Genomic DNA, 23,356 nt, shown 5'->3' on the forward strand with positions numbered 1-23,356 from the left:
CAGACAGGTGGAGCCCAGCAGGGGGCAGTGGTGGTTGTCAGGTGCATGTCCAATCACTGGATGTATACCACTGTGGGAAAGGAAATGGCGTGACATGTGAGATGGAGTGGAGTGATTATGCCGATATCAAGCAGCAGGAAATCTCAAATTGTTTTGGAAAGCAATCTGATATTAGGCTATTTTAGGTACGGTCTTTAGTTACGGAGTTTTTATTGAATAAGCCAGCCATCATCATGCATGTCCAGACTTTCTCGGAGGCCATGTTTCACTGAAGGGAGTCGGGCTGGTGCGTGAATGCAGATGGGAGCTGAGGGAAGAGATCATAGAAAGGGGAGGAGAGTTCAGCTTACAAATACAAAATTGTTCAAGTTTTACATTGAAATTTTCATGGGTTCTTGGGACCGATCTGCCCCATTGCCTCATGAGCCACCTTGAGACGATTCTTTACTCTCCCTTAAAGCAGTACTAAGTAACGTGTTTACCTTAATAAATCCTTTTCGTAGTCCCTGTGGGGGTAATACAAGTGTTTATGGGATGATTGGAGGGTCTTTCATCGCCCCCTGGTGTCTCTGGACAGAAAACCATGTTTGCAACTTGACTGCCACGGGACCGGAGCCACCAATACACACTAATAGAATCACGAAGAAGAAGCTAGCATGCTAACGGGCAAAGCTAAATGCGGGCTAGCGTCACTTTAAACAGTATTTACAGCCAAGTTTGAGTGAAAAAAAATATTTCCATTGTATAATCAGAAGCACAATATCCCTCTCTCCCTTCGCCTTTTATGTCAGCGTAGTATTTATTCTCCAAGACAATTAATAAGTTAAAGAATCGCAACTTGCTACGACACCTGCAGTTGCGCTTATGGCCTCTAGGGGCAAGAGTTACTTAGCACTGCTTCAAGTTTCTTAATATTGTGTTGTCAGGTAAGATACTAAAACTATCTGCCTCTTCTAAGAGTTCACACTTCAGTTTGATTGGTGAACAGGAGGTGTTTAACGCTTCGCATAACGAAGTCCTGACTACGGGTGGGTCATATTGTATCGCATATCGTCATCGCGATATAATTTTATTACATCGTTGTAATTTTTTTATATCGTTGTGCACACGATGTAATTGCGGAAATGAAGGATGTAAATCATATTCTCAAGAAAACTCGCATGCTGTTAAAATAAAAATCTTCCCAATAGGCGTAAGGCTGGGATTTTGAAGTCATTTCTCCGTTGTCAATTATATCATCAAATATATCGTTATCATGATATTTCTTTTTTATATCGTGATATCGATTTGGGGCCATATCGCCCTGCCCTAGCCCTGACTCACACTATGACCAGCTCTCCAGTGTTGATTTGGCATATTTTAGTAATACGTGTAACATGTTAAATCATCTCAGGAGATTTACCCTGAACCTTTAAATTAAAGTCCCATTTATCAACAGAGGGGCCTGTCTTGTTCGCATGTGCTTCGCCGTCTTTGTTTCGCAGCTGGGGGCAATCCCTAGGACCAGCTCTTTTTTTTTTCCTTCTCATTTTACTCCCTCCTTATTGTCGCATTTAACACCATGTCCAATACGTCTTAAGCTCTGAATGAGGTTGGAACAGGGGGGAAAAAAAGGTCTGTGTGTCCGGTCTGGCCATGAGAAGTACAGTGAACAGTCATCAGTCAAGAGGTCTTCCAAGTCTTTCCACATTGGCCTTAATTAGGAGACATTCGCGGGACACAAAGAAGACATGATGCAACAAAAGACAGGAGGCTGAAAAGAGGCAAACCTGAAGTCCTTCCATCTCCCATTCACTGGCTGTGTACAAAGAGCGGCCAGTCAAACACACAGGACTCTCCGGAAAATTCCAGCACTGGCAAACAGAGAGAAGAACTATTTCAACACGTGAAAGTCGGCTCGCGTTCAAACTACGGCTGCATTATATATCCCCAAATTACCGTTATCACAATTTTAGGTGATGCTCTGTCCATATTACAAGAAGCCACATTACAGCCAGATTAAATCAAATAAAATCCCCCATCTGACAGAGATTAACCCATTTTTTTGAGTTGTTGCAGTCATCAGAACACACCCCAACATCTCACTGGAATGTGAATCTTCTGAAGTCTTATTTATTTCCATCATTTGTTTCTGCTTTGCCAAATTTTTAACCAAAATCAAATGTTAGATCGCAGTCGCACATGACATGAAGGTTATGGTTTTATGAGATTCTCAAACCATTTCACAAGAGTTTCTGCTCAGATTTTGAACTTTATTTAACTTGGATTGAATATTGAGCAAAGTTTGACATTTCATTCTAGCTGATTAATTACATTAGTCTTTATTATTGATTTTCTTAAACAAATAGCCATTAGGTGCTGTTTATCCAATACGTCTTCCAGTTTGATTCATTTGGCGCACTTGAACTGTTGGCCTAAGTTTTACTGGCAGATGTTGTCGGGTTTGATGGCTGGGCCTATTGCCACTGTCTGTTGCCAGCAGCAAATAAAAATGAATGTAGTTGCATATAAAGGTGTCAAACGTGGCTCATTATGATGTAGGACAAGCATTAGGTTGTGCTCATTGGTGTGACTAGTACAGAATCTAGATCTAATCTTGTTTCTCTGTTGATACATGATTCAACTGTAGTTAAATAAAAAAGACAAATGGTGGCCTTCAGTATCATGCAGCCTTTAGTCGCACACATCTTCCTGTTAAAGGGATATTTCAGGATTTTTGACATAGGGCCTAATTTCCTAGTTATCCAGAGTGTTGCTGATTTCTGGAGATTTTTTTTTTGTAATTCATGCAGTTCTTATATTTGAAGAGTTACGTGGCGCTAGGCTAGTGCAAGGCTAGCACATTCCTATGGTATCAGCTAAACTGCATTATAAACAGTCTGACCCGCTCCACAGTGCACCTGAGGCAAATCACTTATAACACCAGACTAACCATATAAATGTTTGTGTCGATAGAATAATTTTTGGAGTATAACTGACCTTGCATCACATGAATGATCCCTCAATGATTTGAGGGACTATTTTCTAGCAGATCACTCCGCCGCCGCGTAGCTTATACAATCACGAAGCTGATGCTGCTCAATACAAGGTATTTTAAATGCAAAATGGTTAAAATTACTCTATCGACACAGACATTTATATGGTTAATCTGGCGTTATAAGTGATTTGCCTCAGGTGCTCTGTGGAGCGGGTCAGACTGTTTTTAATGCAGGCTAGCTGATATCGTAGAAATGCGCTAGCCTAGCATTAGCCTAGCGCCACGTAGCTCTCCAAACAGAAGAACTGCATAAATTACACACAAAAAATATCTCCAGAAATCAGCAACACTCTGGATAACTAAGAAATGAGGCCCTGAAATATCCCTTTAAGACTTTTATGAACCTCTCAACTCCCACCTGAACCGAGCACATTTTTCCCAGCTTGGTATTTTGCAAATCTCAAAGCTTCTGGAAGAAAGCGTCAAAATAACAAAAACGAGAATGAAAACGCAACAAAAATGGGACCAAAAAACGACGAAAACGTAACAAAAATTGAAACAAAAAACCAACAAAAGACCAGCAAAAACATGACAAAAAAACAAACTATAAAAACACACCAAAAACGCTTCGGAAATGTATCATGGCAACAAAAATTTTTGAATCAGTTTTGAAGGTCTTTGCGGTCATGCAGCTGAGCCTCCCAAAATGATATGCAAATAGTAGCGTTGTCCATAATATAAGTAGGGGGTTTCTAACTCCAGTAAAATTTAAACTTATGTAAAAAATAAATAAAAACAAGAATAAAAGAAAACATCTTGGGAGCCGCAGGATCAATGGGGTGGCACCACTCTAGTTCCGCCCCTGCTCTCCGGTCGAGATTTTAGATTTGGGTAAAACCGAACTGGAGAAAATGCACTTGATTAAGGTGGGAGGGTAAGAAGTTTAGTCAGGTGTGACGGTTCAATTTCCATCTTTTGGGGCAAGGGCAGAGAGGTGAGGGTATAACTGCACTACCTCATTCCATCATTTTACAAAGGCTAAAAACACTTACGTTTGGCGTCTTGTGCAATAACCCAATGGTAAACGGGAGTCATCACACACATCCCACATCCGTCTCATATAGTGTACATCGTATAACATTATTAACAATCCATATAGTACTGTTGCTGTGATACTAAAAAACTACATTTTGATACACTTGGTACAATGATGATGTAATAATGCAATTTTCCAATTGAATTGAAGTTTTAATGTCATCCTACTTCTGACAATCCATACATGCATGTGTCCCTGATTATAAAAAAAAATGATGCTATTCTTCACATCTTCTCGTTGTATCCACATCACCAAGGTTATGTTTTTTAAATAGTCTTTCCTTCATGGGCTTTTGTCACTCAAGTTAAGGGACAATACCATATGCTAAATTACTTCCCTCTGTCTTTGTAGATTTACAAGCAGACAAGACTTTGGAGAAAACACCGCGACATGGTGCCAGTCTGCCGGCCATACCAGGTGAGTCACTGAGATGTGCTCTGTGAAAGCTTAAACCCAGCTGTTTAATGAAGTCATTAGAAGCAATGCATTTTTGTATTACCTCAGATTCTCTGTAATAACAGTGTGACTGACAATCAGGGGCGGACTGGCCATGTGTCCATTCTGGAAGAGCACAGAAGGGCCACTGGCTCTAGGGCCACCGGTCTGGCCTCTCACTTTACCTTACCCTTACCCCCGGGCGTGACCGAGCTTTACCCAAATCTAAAAGCTTAAAAGAAAAGCATCCGAAAACAAAAATGTGCTGGAAAAGCAACAAAAAAGTGATAAAAAAGTGACAAAAACACAACAAAATGTGAGGAAAAAGTGACGCCAAAGCAATGAAAAAAGCGATGAAAGAACAACAATAACATGAAAAAAAAGTGACGAAAAAGTAACTAAAACACGCCAAAAAGCCACAAAAAAAAGTAATGGAAAATCAGCAAAAACATGACAAAAATGCAGCGACAACGTGACAAAAAAAGTTACCATCACTTTTCTAGATTTTATCTTTCAAATGAGGCGTTACAGTGTTGCTCTCCAGTCAAGAAGCCTTTTGGTTTGGGTAAAGCCGAACTGGAGAAAATGCTCTCGGTTAAGGCGGGGGGTAAGAGGTGAACATATGTATTTGTGGAAGTCTCACTTTTACGCTAATTTTGGCCAGGCTGGCCAGAGTCCAGGGCTGTTTTTCAGTCCCAGTCCGCCCCTGCTGACAATTATAAATATTTAAAGGAACAGGCCACCGTTTTTCCAAACTGAGATATGTTCTTACCTGACCTTAGACAAGTTGACCTGTCTGGTCTTTGTGCGTGCGCTCAGTCACGCAAAAAGACAGAAGACGCTGTTACCATTTAGCCTCTCCCAGCATATTCCTATAGCCCCAAACGGGGGTGAAGTTAGAAGCAACCAAGCTCTTCCACGTTTTCCCTATTTAAATGCAGTTATGTGAAAAGTTACATGATGAGTTAGATGAGTATAGTTACACAAAATTAAACATGTCGATTTTCTAAGTGGATAAAAAGGGGTACTATATTGTGAGGCGTAATAATACCTGAGGAGCACTTCGATGTCCGCCCAGCTATAGGAATATGCTGGGAGAGGCTAAATGCCAACAACATCTTTGGTCTATTTGCGTGGCTGAACGCACACACGAAGACCCGACAGTTGTCTAAGCTCAGGTACGAACATATCTCAGTATGTATAAACGGTGGCCTGTTCCTTTAAGTAAACCACCACCTGTGTCAGATACTCCTACATTATATGGATAGAAAGTACTCTTTTTCATGATTCAGTGTTTCACATTGCCGTTGTCCAGTGAGGTTTTAAGACAGATTCAGAGATAAGACGCTCTTTGTTCGGTCTTAAACATCTGGCCAAGTCTAAGTTAACACGCAATTCCCCATATAGAAACTAAGTCCAACTTGGAACACGCTCAGGTCAACGTTTCAGTGAATAAATCCCACAAAGCATTCAGTGATGATAAAAGAAATCGTCAGGATGTCACATAGTGAAGGGAGCTAAATTTCTGAAATGTTGTTAGAAGGTGATTGGCTTTGACTGGATCAAACGCTTTGGCCTGGGACCACTGGCTGCTGGGATTTCGGCGAGCAAACTTCCCTTTTCCACACTATAAAGCTTGTTTTAGAAATCCTGTCCAACTGGCTTCAAGCACTGAGGATAAATGTGGGATGTAACACTTTATTGTGGTTAATATAATGCATGCAGCAAACCGCAGGGGACCTTCATGGGCTGCAAATGTTGGCAGATGAAATCCAATATGCAACAGAAGAGCTCTCAGCTGATTTGAGTCTTTTTTAGTCTGATAAAACGGCCCGTTGTATCTATCTTTTTTTGTGTTCACTTAAGCGAAAATGTAGCTTCAAAGACGGGGGTCTCTCGTGTCCCAGACTTTTCATCAGGGCGTCATCTGGCCTTTTATGTTCGAGTCTCTGCAGCTGGTTACAAAATAAGCAAACCACCGCCTTTCTTTTGGGACGGGGGACAGGTGTAGCATTTCCCAAATAATAAAACGATGCTGGTGAATGGTGGCGGTCATAAAGTGACATCATTTGGCTTTGGAAAATCGGTGAAATGTTTATGTGAAAAATGATGGCTGTTCGGGACAGATGCTGATGATTAAATGCCTGTCTTTCAATTTAATGCTTTATGAAATAGGAGTAACTGTAGTAGTAAACGGGCACAGTCAATATTAGCCATTTGTTTCATATTATCGGTACCAGCGGTTCCCAAACCTGTGCTTCTTCTTCTTGAACGTAGTACTCAGGGTCATCTGCATTTTGAGAATCCGCTTTTTTCATTCATGCTGTAGTACCTTTTGTGTTCTTTACGTTGAATCAGTGTGGGAAAAAAATGTCAAACTAGAGGAAGACCAAGAAATGATCCTGTTGTGTGTCTGTTTTGAAGAGCCATCACACACACAGCCTGTCTGAGCTCATAATTAAAGTGGCAAAGCAGTGCATATAGAATAAACAGCCTTGTTCCTTTGAGCCGGTTGAGGAGGCCTGCTTCTGCCTGTTTTATGTTAAAGAGATCCATGTTCTTTGAATGCTTCATACGACTCAAGCTCATCCAGTGCTGATCCTCAGGAAATCTGCAGATATTCAATCTATGGACAATTTTCAAGTTCAAAGAGGCCTAAACTCACCGTGGATGCAACGTCCTTGGGGTATTTGCTAATTTTTTGTGTCAACAGTCGATGCCATGCAGTAATTCTCAAACTGTGGTATGTCGTGCTCTGGTGGTGCTTATAAGAGATAACTCCACATACATATGCTGTAGTAATGCGTTTAAGTTAGGTGTTTTTCATTCTTTTGTTTCGACATAATTGTGTCTGATTCGGTCTTGATTTGATCTTGATTTACTTGGAAGGTCAAATATTTAATGAGGTTGTACTTGGTGTGAAATGTTTGAGAACTACTGCTCTATGTCATATATTTGGGTTTTTGCATTTTTTTCTGCGTCCCAAATGACTGAAAGGCTGAAAAGATGTCATTTGCCAAAATTATTCTGATAGTTGCACAATACGGACTAAAATAGCAATACCTTTTTATGTTACCATATGTTTTTGTTTTAGGTGTGTACGATGTATGTGAGATGGAAGGTCCTCTGTCATTTTGAGATATTTTTTGGCTTTTTGCACATGGATAATGTGTAGCCTCCAGTAATATTATGACCATGATAATTTAACAATATACTGGGCAGAGCGGCTCTATTGCTGATATAAAAAGGGGACCCTTGCACATCTTTAAATGAACTGTATTTCGGTAAACACCAGGCGAACACATAGACAGCTGATGTGGTTTGACAGAAAGCTGGGAACGTTCCCTGCAGCACAAATGTGCGTCTGATTACGAACTCTGTTACAGGGTAAACCTTGGGAGGCATTGTAATGTGAAACAGATATTCTATATCTATAGCACAATAGGCCACACTTAGGAGCAAGACATACCTTTTGTCATCGTGCAGAAAATCATGTTAAAGTCCCGTGCTCGGGGCGGCTCATGGTACAGGCCTGAGACGGACAGCTCCCGGGACACGCTGTATGAGCGAGAAGTGAATGGGATTCTCGGCCCCGGGCAACAGAGCCACAGAGTTTGCATGCCACTCGTAATGGGATAGTCCTCTGGCATTACACTGCACTGTCAAAATATTTGGTCCAACGTATAGAGGACTCTGCAGGATATCTGCTGGATTAACTTTAATGTATGCTAAGATTTCATTTACAACATCACGCGGGACTGTGCACAATTACACAACATCTTGGCTGCCTTCCCACTTGTATTCAAAGCACTTTCTTCAATGGGAGTTTATATGACGCACAGCTTGTAATCTGTGTTTGCATAAAAGTATAAAGGTTTTGCTTATCATTGTTTGTGTTCCATGCTTGAGCTGCAAGATTATCTTGCCCTGGGTGGTCATTGATTCATTCATATCATTGTTGAATATAAGAATTGTTGCTCAGTGAATCGTGCATTTATTTCTGAACTAAGAGGAAAGCCATTTTTAAGAGCTGATCTGGTCAGTATTGCATAAAACCATACAGGGATCTGCGCTCTGACCCTACTATATACTAGACTGCTTTTACTTAATTTATCCTGGGACGCCAGCCAGATCACAATCACAGTGTCCACCAATCAAACACAAGATCCCACGAGACAGTTTTAGGAGTATTTCTGGTTACTTCAGCTATATCTTTAAATACACTTTCTCACACACAGTGAAATAAAACAGGTCTATTTTTCCCTCTTAAAAGTAATATTTAAAATAAATAGTTTTGTACTTGCGGTACATAAGTGCATACTTTTCCCTGTTGGGGGGACTCAATCTTAATCTATATATCACACATGGCTATTATTTTCTTACCTCATTCATCGCATATGGCTTAGTCCCAGTTGTGAACCAGGGGATAATGAGCATTACTATGACATATATCAACTCATCACATGGCGTGCTCAACAGTGTTTAGGTTAAGTCCGTAATATATGAATGTGGACATAATAAATGCTCCACCGAGTCCACGTATCAGCAGTAAGACCCTCAAAATCACACTTAACATCCAGGAATTTCAATCTTGCTTGTCATTTAGGCTCAATAAAGACAAATCGTGTTATTAGGGCGAGTACGTCTTGTGCCTGTGCGATCTTTACATACCAGCAGGAATCCCCTCCGAGCGTCTTTGGACCGAAGCCATTGTGGAAATGAAATTATGTCCGATTCCATATAGCGATGTGGTGGTCATGTACGTGTGCTACAAAAAAATAAGAATAACATTACTTTTGTGATTGCTAAAGATAACGTTGATAATTGGACACGCGCTCCCCTTGGCTGTGTTTTGTTAAGCGCCGTCTTGCGTTATACGTTACATATGGGAAAGGGCTGTTTTGTCTGAAATATATTTTTTAATTTCTCATGCTTGTTTAACAGCGCTGACCTATTGACATTGACAAATGCGAGACTTCTGTCCTTTACATAGTTTGCGATGAATGTTTGGTCATGGATCTGGTTTGTATCATTCGCCCCAATCTATTGATACGTTTCATTGACATCGCTTGAAGGTCACTAACCGTACAATCCAATAGGTTTAAAAAACAAAACAACTGGACTTGCGTTTTAGATAGATGCCAACATTTTACTCAAAGCTTCCATGGTGAACTAGAGTCACACTGTAAACATAACAGCTCCTTGAAGATATGTGTTTGAATGGTTTAACAACTACATAATGTAATAATCTACAAATAGTCTACACATCTTTCATGTCTATGTTGTTTTATAATATCAACATAAAAAGCTAAATGTGACTACATTTTTCAGTCAGTTCTTTTTTATGATAATATTTAAAAACAAAGCCCAGACTTTAAAGGGATATTTCATTTCATACATTTCCTAGTTATCCAGAGTTTTGTTGATTTCTGGAGATTTTTTTTTTTCTTAATTCATGCAGTCCTTATATTTGAAGAGTTTAGTGGTGCTAGGCTAATGCTAGGCTAGTGCATGTCTATGGTAACTAGTAGCCTGTATTAAAACACCTGAGGCAAATCCCTTGTAACACCAGACTACTGATATAAATGGCTGTGTTGACTGAATAATGTTTTAAATATAACCATTTTGCATTTAAATTAACTTATATTTGAGCTGCATCAGGTTGTAAGCTATGCAGCGGCGGAGTGATCTGCTCGGTTACCAGATCTACAGTAGTTTGTTTACCTGCGGCCGCATTACTACACAAGGAATTCACAAAGGAGCTTTCAACAAATCAGATATGGCAACGTTTCAAGGACTACCCGATGATTTTGAGGTTTTTAATACAGGCTACTAGTTACCATAGACATGCGCTAGCCTAGCACTAGCTTAGCACCCCGAAACTCCTCAAATATAAGGACTGCATGAATTTAAGCAAATATGTAAATCTCCAAAAATCAACAACACTCTGGATAACTAGGAAATTTAACCTCTTTTTTTCCAGTTCAGTTTAACCTAAATCTCAAAGCTTCTGGACTGGAGCTTATAGGCCAGTGCTACGCCTCATTTGAAAGCTAAGAACCACAAAACTGATGGTCATTTATTTGTCGCGTTTTTGTCACATTTTTGAAGCGTTTTATTTCCTTGATTTCACCTCCTTTTGTCACTGTTTTGTAGTGTTTTTGTATATTTTTCATCTCTCTCTTTTTTATTGTCTTATTGTCGCTTTTACAGCACGTTTTTGTTTCTATTTTGACTCTTTTTTCAAGAAGCTTTTAAATTTGGATAACGCCACACTGGAGAAAATGTGCTCGGCTCAGGTGGGGGTTAAGAGGTTTAAACTGTGCTTCAGACAGTGCAGGAACATTGACCTGCTCGCCTTCTTTTAAAGTCAAATGAAAACATATCTATCTGACGCTCTGTTATTACAGGAACGCCGATGTTTCTGTGTGGTATCAGACATTTGGACGTGACTTTGACTTGAACAAACAGTGGACGATCCAAAGGCTAAACACTGGAGCGATTTGGGCTCGAGTCGCATCCAAACATTTGTGTGGAAGGGAACTGACTCATATAAAGCAGAACACGGAAAAGCGAAATTGCAATCATCCCGTGTCTGTCATAGGGCTTTCGGTTTGCATCGTGCAGTAGCCAGGAAGCATTTCAAATTACCCTATGTGACTGATATCCTGTGCCATTCGCCAGGGAGCATTAGACAGCCATTTGCTCTCATTATTGCAGAGTCATTTGGAGAGGCCAAAACCACAACAAGGCAACTGCTAGATTTTAGATAGTTAGGGTGTAAAGGCTTATCTGCCAGTTTATCAAAGCACGAGTTAGGGATAAGATAATTATGTTGTGCTCTAGTTACAAAGGCAAACATTACTGCAGCATTTTGTCACGACTTGACAAAATAAGATGCAAAACAACAACAGAAAAGTTACATATCAAGATAAATGCCCAGGCTGCAAACCTGCTAAAAGGCTGCACTTACCGAGACAGTTTGCCTAACATTTTATTCAATAACTACACACTGTTAAAGATTTATTATTCCTCATCATTTCCTAACCTTGTGCCATCCCATAACCGGACACAGGTAGGGTGTGTAATTTTACTGCAGCACACAGTGTCAAGTGTAGCAATTTATTGGAACAGCCTTGTCAAAGTTTTATGAATGATGCATAAAACAAATGTGCTACTTATTATTAATAGTTACTTACAGTATAAAGAGGTTTTTTATGAGCAGTACTGCAGCTCTGCGGAACATTCTAGGTCATAAGTTGCTACGTCACAAGAACAAATAACATACAACTCTGAGAAGTAAATAAACACGTCAGCGATACCACACATGCTCCTAATTCTCCGCCAAACAATGCGACATTTTGCGATAGATTCTAAAATAAAGCATTTAGAGGCGGACAAACAGTTATTTTTGCACGGCGTATTCATTTGGTGAATTGTTACGCAGTGTCAGCACGTTTTCTCCAGTCTGCTATTACCCGTAATTTAAAAGCTTCTTCAAAAAAGTGTCTAAAAACGTGACAAAACTGTGACAACGTGACAACAAAGTGCAGAAAACGTGACATAAAAGCCACAAAAATGCGATGAAAACCTGAAAAAAAACACATAAAGCAACAAAAAAGTGATAAAAATTTGTCAAAAATGCGTTGAAAATGTGACAAAAAAGCGAAGAAAAAAAAAAGTGACGACAACACGGCAACCACGTGAAGACAAAGATCTGTTTCGATCCGATTCGTAGGTTGTAGTTTTCAAATGAGGCGTTACACTGGCCTATAGGCTCTTGTATAGAAGCTTTAAGATTTGAGTAATGCTGAACTGGAGAAATTCGCTCGGTTAAAGCGGGGGGTAGGAGGTTAAAAACCTACCTTGTTAAAAATTCAGGGTCGTGAGTGAGATAAGAATCTTCAAAGCTTCACAGGTAATCTATCACTTTGCACAGATCAATAAAAGGCAAATAACAATTGGGCCAACTGAAAGTGAGAGACTAAATAAACACTTCACCGAAAACAGAAAACAAAGTCCAGAATGTCAAAAATGCTTTGAATTTTGTATCTTTTTGTGATGGAGTGTTCCCCTTGTTTGTTTGTGTTGCTCTGGGCTCCAGTTTTGGCTGAAAACATCTCCTGACAGTGACATACTATATCTGAAGGAGCCTCAAAGTGGCCGCTCGCTCTTCTCATTCTTGAGCTCTAACTTGTCTTTCTGCAGATGACATGGAGGATGGATGGGCCTGAACCAGTGCGTATCCAGTTGTCTTCCTGCTCCATCAGTTAATCAACACATCGCAGCACAGTTAGACACAACACGATGGAGGATAAAGCCCACGGAGCAGCGTAAAGTACAGGAAGTGAGTGTCCAGACCTGTTCCGTTTGTTGTAAAGGGTTTACGATATTGCATAATTCATAAACTTATGATGGACCAATGATTGTTAAAAACACAAATAGTTTTTTTTATGATGGAAATGTTATTCCAAAGTCCAGTACAATATGTTCGGTCTTTCCAAAGGACATTATTATAGCCAGAATTGAAGAGCATGAAACTAACCTTCTGTTTTACAGGCTTGTTAAGTTGTGTGGCCTGCAAACCATAACTTGTTGACAGTGTTTGGGCATACAGTGGGAGGAAAAAGTAAGTACATCATTTGGAATTTCTCACATTTCTGCCTTAATTGGTCATAAAATGTGGTCTGATCTTTTATTAAAATCACTAGAATGAGTAAACAGTGTCTGCTTGAACTAATAACACCCAAACATTAACATTTTATTTTTATTGATGATCACTTATTTATTCCCCACTCCCCCCAGGTCTTTCTGCAGAATATCTTGATAAACTTCTGAATTATTTTTTCTATTGATGATAGTTATCCAGGCCCTGAGGCAACAAAACAGCCACAGCACTACTGGCAAAATATTCTATGGACTGATGAACCCAAAGTTGAATAGTTTGGGAGGAACGCATAACGTCATGTGTGGAGGAAAAGTGGAACAGCACATCAACATCAAAACTCTATTCCCACTGAAGTATGGCGCAGGAAGAATCATGGAGTGGGGCTGTTTTGTTGCCTCAGGGCCTGGACAACGTGCTGTCATCCAGACCCATCAATCAATCAATCAATCAATCAATCAATCAATCAATCAATCAATCAAACTTTATTTATAAAGCGCTTTTCATACCGAAAGGTATCACAAAGTGCTTTACAGATCAGATTATAACATTTAAAACAATGCGCCTGGGACAACCTCCCATATATATACATTTTATATATTAGGATTCAATAAATAGATTAGTCAGTTAAAGGCTAAGCTAAAAAGGTGGGTCTTGAGCCTGCTCTTAAAAACATGAACGTTCTCTGCAGCCCTGAGCTCCTCCGGCAGGTCGTTCCAGAGGCGAGGGCCGTAATATTGGATGCATAGGTGGAGGCGGAGGAGGCTTGAGCCCCTGCCCGTTTTGCGTCATATCACCGCCTCATCCTCGCAACGTATTTTTGCTCTATGTTCTCTTAGTACAATGTGAAACTCACGCCCAGACATTCTCAATTGTTGGTGTCCTTTTCAGCCACAGCCCAGTGCAGTGAGTGAAATGATGGAGACGGTTGTGAAAGTCAGTGTTTCTGTAGGGTTGCTGCTAAGGCACTTGAGGCCTGGGGCAGATGCTGCATGCAAGTACCCCACTCTGCATGGCCCTGCTATCATCAATAGAAAAATTAATTCATGGGTTTATGAAGATATTTTGTAGAAAAACCTGAAACATTCACAACACCGTGGAATAAGTAAGTCAACCCCCTGTATTAAATAGCTGGATCTTGGACCATTCCTCTGTGTACTTACTTATTCCTCCCTCTCCTGTGAATGTTTACATGTTATGGCCAACAAATAATATGATAAATGTAAATGTTTGGGTGGTATTCGTTTAAGCAGACACTGTTTACTCATTTGTATGATTTTAATAAAGATCAGACCACGTTTTATGATCAATTTAGACAGAAATGTGAGAAATTCCAAACTGTGTACTGATTTTTTTCCTCCCGCTGTTTAAGGAGTAGAGCTATCAATCATCTCCTCGCTGATATTGCAATAGCTGTTTGAAAGATATGCAGATTTACGATATCGACAATATCTCCAATGGGAGGGGGGATGGGGGAGTTAATAAAGAGATATTTGGGATGCTTCTGCCTCCATGTTGTAAATAGAGTTAAGGACTGACTATTCTAAATTACCATTGAAATCCGGGGCGTGGGACTTGCAAACCCTGTCCATAGATTAAGATGAACTACTATTAACTATTAACTCTATTTGACTTTTTATAGTCTGCTGTTGTCCTGAAATGTTTGGTTTTGAGGACACAATCCAGAGCTCTATTGAGCAAAGTGGGACTGCCAAAATAGCTTCTTTTCTCCGTCCAGTTTAACAATGAAGATTTGCATAAGAAGAACTCATCGACTACAGCTTTCCTTCTACTGTCTACGCACACGAATGTTTACTTTCAGTCTGAGCCGTGCGGTTTTTGTGACCCATATGTGACACGGTTTGTTGTACGTGTTTGCAGCGTCTAGCTCTGTGCCTCTGGGCCGTCCTGCCCACGCTCTTTATTTCCTGTCAGATGCTCCGTCCTAATAACGGAGCCGGTCCCTGTGGTCCCACCACCCAGACAGCTCAGACCTCCACCTCTGCCCCTGCTGTTACACCCAGAGGCGCTCATCTCAGCTCCCTTATGTCCCATCACTGCATTGTTATTCCCTGTCCCACTGCTGCACCCTCCGTCCACACCCTGCCGTCTCTGAGGCTCATCACATCTTTTACAGCTGAGATAATCACGCTTTCTAGATCTAAAACATATTTATACGTCTGCACTGCACTAGCGATGAGTGAGGCCTTTCTTGGTTTCGTAAAATCGACTTTTACACATATTTTCTGCAAACCTTTCTGTAAAAAATCAATAAATGATAGTACTAACTTGAAAAAAAGGTAATCTATGAACACAAGTGTTGTCATTAAGCGTTTGTCTTTCACCAGAAGGTAGCTGGATCAAAGTGCTCTACACTAATGTGTTTCCCAGACATTAAGGCCAAGAATTTATCCTTAAAATATGGACCGATGAACTCCTGATGTTTATTTATTTATAATTACAGACCTTTTCATTGTCTTTATGCAGCTGCAGACACTTGATCATTCTAAGTTTGCCTTCTTCATCTTCCAGAGCTAATAGAGTAAATGTTTTAAAAGAAAATGCTAATTTGTTGGTATAATTAAGTAGGGCTGCAACTAACCCCAAAAAATCTCACATATAGCTTAAATGCTTCTTGAAGATGTGTTGATGGAGTACACTAAAGAGACATGTTTGATAGAGGCTCTATTCATGAAATTTACAATGGAAAAAATTTACACAGACCCTGACAATATAAAAAAAGTAGGTTTTCATCAAAAATACTACATTTTTATATAATTTTTGCTCGATTTGAGTCTGTGTGAACCACAAAATGATGAATCGATTTCTAAAATAGTTGTTGACTATTTAAATAATCGATTAGTCGTTGATTAATTGATTAGTCGTTTCAGCCCTATAATTAAGATTAAGTTATGCTTTATTAATCCCCGTAGGGAAATCCGTTCTCTGCATTTGACCCAAACTCAATGCCGCTGGGATCACCTGTAGAGCGTATAGGCCGGCGCTCGGGGACCCATCGCCAGGCTAATGGTCAAAAACACCTGGATTGCGGGTTAACCTATTGCACATGTGTTTTTCATTTGTTTTATTTCCATATTTGAATTATTAAATGATGCAAAATTAGCACTGTCATTCACCATGTGTTCGCTGTGCTGCTGTAGCTAGAGATGGAGTTCTCGATTTAAGAACAAGCTAATGTTTGATAAATCGAATCACCAATTGTATTGAGTGAATTGAGTTTGTGGCATTTTCTTCCGTCTTTCTTTCTTACCGTCATTATTTTTAATCTATTTGATGCATTATATATTTTTAAGATGTTTACAGTTCAAAATGTTGATATTTTTTTCTCCAAGCATTACATTCCTTTACATCTTTCCTCTGCACGCAAGTTCAAAAGCTAGTATTACGTGGCTAAAACACTTTCTCTTTAGAGTTTTTAACTGATCTCTGTTGACATAAGCTTTGACTTAGATCGTAAACCTAATGCCAGGTTGTCAGCGTGGGCCCACTGATGGGAAAGCTAAAAGTACTTGAACGGGCGGGGCCAGTGCCTCCAGGTGAGTGCTACCTGTCTCACGATTACAGACCACCAGAGACGAAATGAAGACATTAAAGGTGCGCAGCATGTCCCGGGGCGGCTGCGCACATCTGGTACCTCTGCAACCCGTTAAATCCATTATCATCAGAGAGTGACTTGAATTACAGCCAGGGGCCTCAGAGGAACCAGCTGTAAGACTGATAACCTGTGAGAAAGTCCCGCTTAACGCACCCTGACACCGCTTTACAAGGTGACGGACACAGGCTACTAGTTGTAAAACACAACCGGGAGGGTATGTTATGTCAGGCACAGTGCTGTAAAGTCGCAATGTAACGAGATACGAGGCCGAACGGGGGCATTGTACTCATAAAAGTGTCATTTGAGTAGCTGTGTTTGCAGTAAAAGCACATACGATAGATGTGAGGAAATTGATAGAGAAACTGAGAGTTTGTTTACAAAATTTACTGGCACGCCCGAAAGCGCTCACCAAACCTACTCTGATTTAAATCGACACAGTTTCAAACACATGCAGAACTTTTTTTGAAGAGGCTTTGTCAGAGTATGTGACAAAGTGGGTTTGTCATTATGTATTTTGGTTATTTTGCTTCGTTTGTTTCATTTGCAATATACACCAGCTAACAATAACCCCTGATTCATTTTATTAAGTTAATAATTACGTCACGTTGTCTATTTAAAACTTTGTTTATTCATTCACTCAGTATATATTTACCTGTACCACCTGGTGGGAAGAAAGGAAGGGGCGTGGTCTGTGTCGGCCATTTTAAAAACTTCAGGCTGAAACATGTGGAAGGGGGGAAACTAGTTTAATCTTTGTTTTGAGTTTCCTTTGTGTTTGATTTTTGGCTTGTAGTGTCTTTATTCATTTGAGTTGAACACTGATCGTTTTGGACTCTTAACTCATCTATTTTTATGTAAAATGTTAAAGCTTACCAGCAGAACATTTGTTTCGAAGTTACCCATCAAGGAATGGTACCTACCGGTGTGAGGTCCTTTCCCATTAGGAGAGGTATAAAAGCTGACTGCTGTAGTCACTGGGGGCCATTTTGTATGTGACATGTGGGTCACTGAGAAGTTCTGCTTGTCTTGCAAAATAAATGTCTGGTAAGTAAGTATTTAGCAGAAATGCGTCCTTTAGTTTTGATCCACCCTTCATTCTCACTGGAGTTGCACCTATTTCCAGATTTAGAACCTGGTTACTTACCTATAGGAATAACCTATAGTGCATGGATCGTTGGGGAACCAGAGCATCAAAGGAAAACCACCCAGGCACGAGGAGAACATGCAAACTCCAATGTACAAGGCACAGTGTTTTCAAATACACTGTGCCTTCTCATTCTCAGTACATTTGCTCTTCCAAAACTGGAGCTTCTTACCTTCTCCTGTAAAACCAAGCCCTGTTTTCCCATTCCCTTTCACAAACTTGCAATTAGTACAATCTCCATCCATTTCTCTGTACGCCGGGTTTCCCCTGGCCACTCACAGGAAGCTGGTCAGTAGGCTCACTGCGAGTTTGCATTGACTTCAAATCCTTCCTTTGGGACACGCTTTCTGCTCTCCAGGAGTAATAGTGGAGCCTAACAGGGGGCCTTTGGCGGGACCGTCCTCTTAAAGGGGCCCTGTGGTATTTGAAGGATGGAGTGATGACAGTGGGACGTTTGTTTGTGTATAAAAAGGAAGCAAAGTGAAACGGCTCAGAACATGTCCGCTGCTCCCGCCTGTCACCTCACAGAGAAATGTGGCACAACTACGGGCATATGGTAACACCAAAACACTCATGGCTGTAGTCTGCTGCGTTCTGTCTGGAGTCCGCTCGTTCAAATTGTTTATTTACAATGAAAGGCTAAATGTGAAACAGGCCGGTTTTAAATTAAATCTAAAAACTTGTAAGCAAACACTAAAACAGCTCATTACGTCCCAAGAAACACACATTTATCAACAATATACAAATCAGTGCAATTTCAGAATATTTATTATCACTGTAGGAAAACAGACACATTGGGAGACAGAATTTGCAATGACTGCAGTTTCCTCTCTTTAACCTCTTAACCCCCGCCTGCACTGAGCACATTTTCTCCGGTTTGGCCCAAATCAAAAAGCTTCTTGAAAAAAAAGTGTCAAAAGAGCGAGGAAAAAGAGACAAAAATTAGACGAAAAAGTGACAAAAATATGACGAAAAGGCCATAAAAGAGCAACAGAAAAGTGGCAAAAATGCAACAAAGGAGTGACAAAAAAGCATAGAAAATGCAACAACAAAAAAGCCACAAAATATTAACAAAAAAGCATCAAAAAGCAACAAAAAGGTGATGAAAAGGTGACAAAATGAGTGACAAAAACGCAACAATAAAGCAATAAAAAGTTTAAAAAGAAAGTGATGACAACATGGCAACAATGCAAGGAAAGAGATTAGTTTAGATACATTTTGTAGGTCTTAGCTTTCAAATGAGTCGTTATGATTGGCATTTAGATTTTGGTAAAGCTGAACTGGAGAAAATGCGGCTCACAGCCTTCCGCCCGACTACGCCGCAGATTCAAGCGTGTGGTCCGTGTGATTTGCTGTCCCGTTGGATTTTCAAAACAAAAGCCAGTCATCTTAATAACACCACGCGCCTCACATGCCAGGGCTCATTAATGCGCCAATATGGATTTTATTTAGAGATGATGATGAGATTTGGTCATTTATCCCGGGAATTGAATAAAATCATCACTTTAAATGACAATCCATGCCATGTCTATTTATCGATCTATCAGGCTCCAGTAGGCTTTGAAATGACGGTTATGATCCAAGCACCGATTTAGACATTTATTTCTCATGAAAAGTATTGCCACAGACTGGAGATTATAGCGCGGCAGCGATGATTATTTTAAGTGTTCAAGGGAGAGGGAACGGGTTCTCAACAGGTGGGCAGCAGTGCAAACGAAGGGAAGTGTAATGTATTACTGTTTCCAAAGAAGTGTTGTTTAGGGTCATTTATAGGGTCATTAGGGTATTGCCATTCATCAAGAGAGGTGCAAAATAGTGAATGCAGACAGATACATATAAGGTTTTGTGGGTGTGCCGCACCTGATTTGACATTTGATTTGATGTGTGTTAAAGCGACAGGGCCACCAATCTATATATAAATAAGAAAATGCTATGTGAGCAAAAAATGTGCTACAGCTCCTTTGCACGTGCTATTCCTTCTGCACATGAGCGAATGTTTAGTAAATGACCTCTAACGCGGCGACTAGACGAGGCATCCACGCACGTGTACGTGCGCACCGGCAGAGGCTGCGAGATGGCGGCGAGTGAGCAGCGCGTCGAGGCAAGGGATGTCCCCCGGACAGGAGCGGCGGGGTCGAGCATGCGCTCCCCCAGGTGGACCGCTTCAGCGCCTCCTTGGGAGTCTCCCGTACCCGACTGGACCCCCCTTCCCGGAGACTGACGAAGCACCTTAACGTACCCACTACTTCTAGCCCTTTTATCCCCTTATTATTATTAATTATTATTATATTATGGGGCGACAGTGGCGTAGCAATTCGATATTTATTTTTAGTTTCTTACTGGTTTTCACTTTGTTTTTAAACTTTTTATCAATGTTTTTATACTGCTTCTTATATTTTTAGAATCTCCAGTGTTTCCTCTGAAGGAGCCCTCTGCCTCGGGAGCGGTGACTGGCTGTGGCTGTGTGGGTGCTGTCCTGTGGGTGCCCAGGTGGAGGTGTGGTGTCTCTGCCGCGCCTCCTATGGGGAACCTTGTGTCGGCGCCCGGGCAGCTGCAGCCGGTCTGCTGCTCCCGGGGAGGACGGCTCCTCTGATGGTGTTTCCTCACCTTGGTCATCTGTACCCAGCCTTGTGTACATGATTTTGATTCTGTGTGTGAGTGTAGAGTAAAGGGTAGGGTGTGTAGGTGTGTGTGTATTGTGATAACTGTATATATTGGGAGGGTGGGAGGGTTTAACGGGCGATAATGCTTTTAATGTCTTTTTAAATGTCAAGCACTTTGCAATGCACCCGTATGAAATGCGCTCTATAAATAAAGATTGATTGATTGATTGATTTACCATTTTCAGTCATTTATCATTTTACTTCCTGATTCAGGGAGTCAAATTCGAAGATTCCATACCTGTTGCCGTGCAACCAGACTGTACATAAGGGCCCTTGAGCTAGCCCCTGTTTTATACTTATATGGAATTCAAGAATAGAACAGTTGCCGTGACAACAGAATGTTTTCATGTCAGTATGTGGTGATGTCATAGATGTCATAGATGCCTCGGTGAGCTGTAGATTTGGAGGTCAGTTCATTGGAGGCTCGTGAGAGGCACAACCTGTTGTGAGGGTCAGTTTATTCGGAGGCCAGTGGGACACATAACCTGTTGTGAGAGGCTCACGTGAAGCCCTGTCTACTGCTGGCCCTTCCACGGGACTGGATATGTAGTCCTCACTGAATTTTAAAGTTGTTGCTGGGAAGGAGGGTCTGTTAATTCGGAAACGAGTGTGAGAGATAATCTGTTGTGAAACGGGGCTTTGTAAAGCAACTGAGTTTGGTGTTCACTTCTGGGTCCCTGAAGTGTGTGTATTTGTGTGTTGAGGTTAGCTGTTTTGTTTCCTTGCGATAAAGTACCACCCAAAGTTGGAAAAATGAAAGACCCGATAACAATTACGTTTGATGGAAGTGAGAACTGCGAGTTTATCCAGTTATTGAAACAACTGGCACAGAACCAGAGCTCAGGTCAAGTCGATGCAAATATACGACTTCTCAAAAGCAGTGATTCACTGCAGACTCTGCGGGATGAACTGGATAAGCAAAACAAAATCCAGATTCAGCTCAGAGAAGAGTGTGACAATCTCCAACCAGAGCATGAAAAAGTGTTGAAAATTCAGGATGCCTGCGAAAAACTGCAACAGGAAATGCAAGATCTTGTTAGCAAAAACGAGGCAGCGGAGAAGGAAATTCTCAAAATGAATAAAAGCATCAGTGAAAAAAAGACTCAAAAGAAATTGCAGGCAACTTTGAGCAAATCAGTGCAGTTGTTGGCCGCTAAAAGCAAAGCGCTTAAAAAGGAGAAGGAAAAAGTGTGCAAAGAGTATGACAAGGAGCTCTTAATAGCTTACGGAAATAAGTGGAGGGATACCGAGGCACAGGAACAAATTGAAAAAAATGAGAGTCTTTTAGAAAAGATCAAGAACATCCGAAGAAAAACGGAAGATGTACAAGTGATGAACGCCATCTCCGGCCATGTCGCCGAGCTGAAGGAGAAGACTGTGGCGGTCATCAATGATCTAAAGAACTCAAATAAGATCCAGAGGAATGTGTATGACAAGAAGGGTGACATTGAGAAGAAACTGCTACAGCTAGAGCAAAAGGCTTACAAGGAATGCAACAAGGATCTGAAGACGGTACAGGAAGAGTTGTTACGCAAAAAAATGAAACAACAGAAAGTAGAATTCGGGATCCTCCAGGAAAGAGCATGTGTGGACATCGTGATGAATAAAAATACTGAGCTGCAGCAACTGGTGGACAATATACAAGGCTCTCTGCAGAAAGGGGGCTTCATGGAGCTCACCTTCAACTCAGAGCTGTGCCTTGGTGAAGTCCTGAAACTGCAGAGAAGTCTAAGATCTGAGGTTGGGACTCAGACAACTTTGGTCAATTTGGAAATGCCTGATTTGATCAAAGCACAGATTGTACAGAAGTGTGAAATTGGGACTCAAACAGCGGAGGAAGAGTCTGTAAACAGAGAAGATGTGGAAAACAGGGATGACAAAGCAACTTCATCAACGCCTGAAAAAAAGGTGAAGGGCAAATGGTTCAGAAAGTAAAGCTAGTCTGTTGAAAAGGCGGCAGAGGGGTTTGGTGGTTGTTGGACTTTGGCGTTGGTTGTGTTGGCTTGGAGTTGGAAATGGTTATTAGGTAACTCATGGTCAGTTGTGACCATGAATTATCTGGTGGAGGGGAGGGTTTTTGCTGACAGCGTGTTAAGACTGTAAAATGTTTTAACCAGTTGTGTAGGCTTGGGGTTGGAAATGGTTATTAGGTAACTCATGGTCAGTTGTGGTGACCATGAGTTATCTGGTGGAGGGGAGGACTTTTGCTGACAGCGTGTTAAGACTGTAAAATGTTTTAACCAGTTGTGTAGGCTTGGAGTGGGAAATGGTGGAGTATTAGGTAACTCATGGTCAGTTGTGGTGACCATGAGTTATCTGGTGGAGGGGAGGGTTTTTGCTGACAGCGTGTTAAGACTGTAAAATGTTTTAACCAGTTGTGTTGGCTTGGAGTTGGAAATGGTGGAGTATTAGGTAACTCATGGTCAGTTGTGGTGACCATGAGTTATCTGGTGGAGGGGAGGGTTTTTGCTGACAGCGTGTTAAGACAGTAAAATGTTTTAACCAGTTGTGTTGGCTTGGGGTTGGAAATGGTGGAGTATTAGGTAATTCATGGTCAGTTGTGGTGACCATGAATTATCTGGTGGAGGGGAGGGTTTTTGCTGACAGCGTGTTAAGACTGTAAAAGGTTTTAACCAGTTGTGTTGGCTTGGAGTTGGAAATGGTTATTAGGTAACTCATGGTCAGTTGTGGTGATCATGAATTATCTGGTGGAGGGGAGGACTTTTGCTGACAGCGTGTTAAGACTGTAAAATGTTTTAA

The 23,356-nt window shown here is 40.9% G+C and overlaps 1 long non-coding RNA gene across 1 annotated transcript in view; it reads left to right on the top strand.

Moving 5' to 3' along the window:
• The first annotated feature begins 4,442 nt into the window (after window positions 1-4,442).
• LOC306974849 overlaps window positions 4,443-23,356 on the top strand; it is a 30,964-nt gene continuing 12,050 nt past the window's right edge. The window contains exons 1-2 of the long non-coding RNA XR_013793667.1: window positions 4,443-4,490; window positions 12,717-12,855. This is a non-coding gene — a long non-coding RNA (uncharacterized lncRNA). The remainder of the gene's footprint in view (window positions 4,491-12,716; window positions 12,856-23,356) is intronic.

Source organism: Gobius niger (genome assembly GCF_951799975.1).
Source record: "Gobius niger genome assembly, chromosome: 15".
Taxonomy (NCBI): domain Eukaryota; kingdom Metazoa; phylum Chordata; class Actinopteri; order Gobiiformes; family Gobiidae; genus Gobius; species Gobius niger.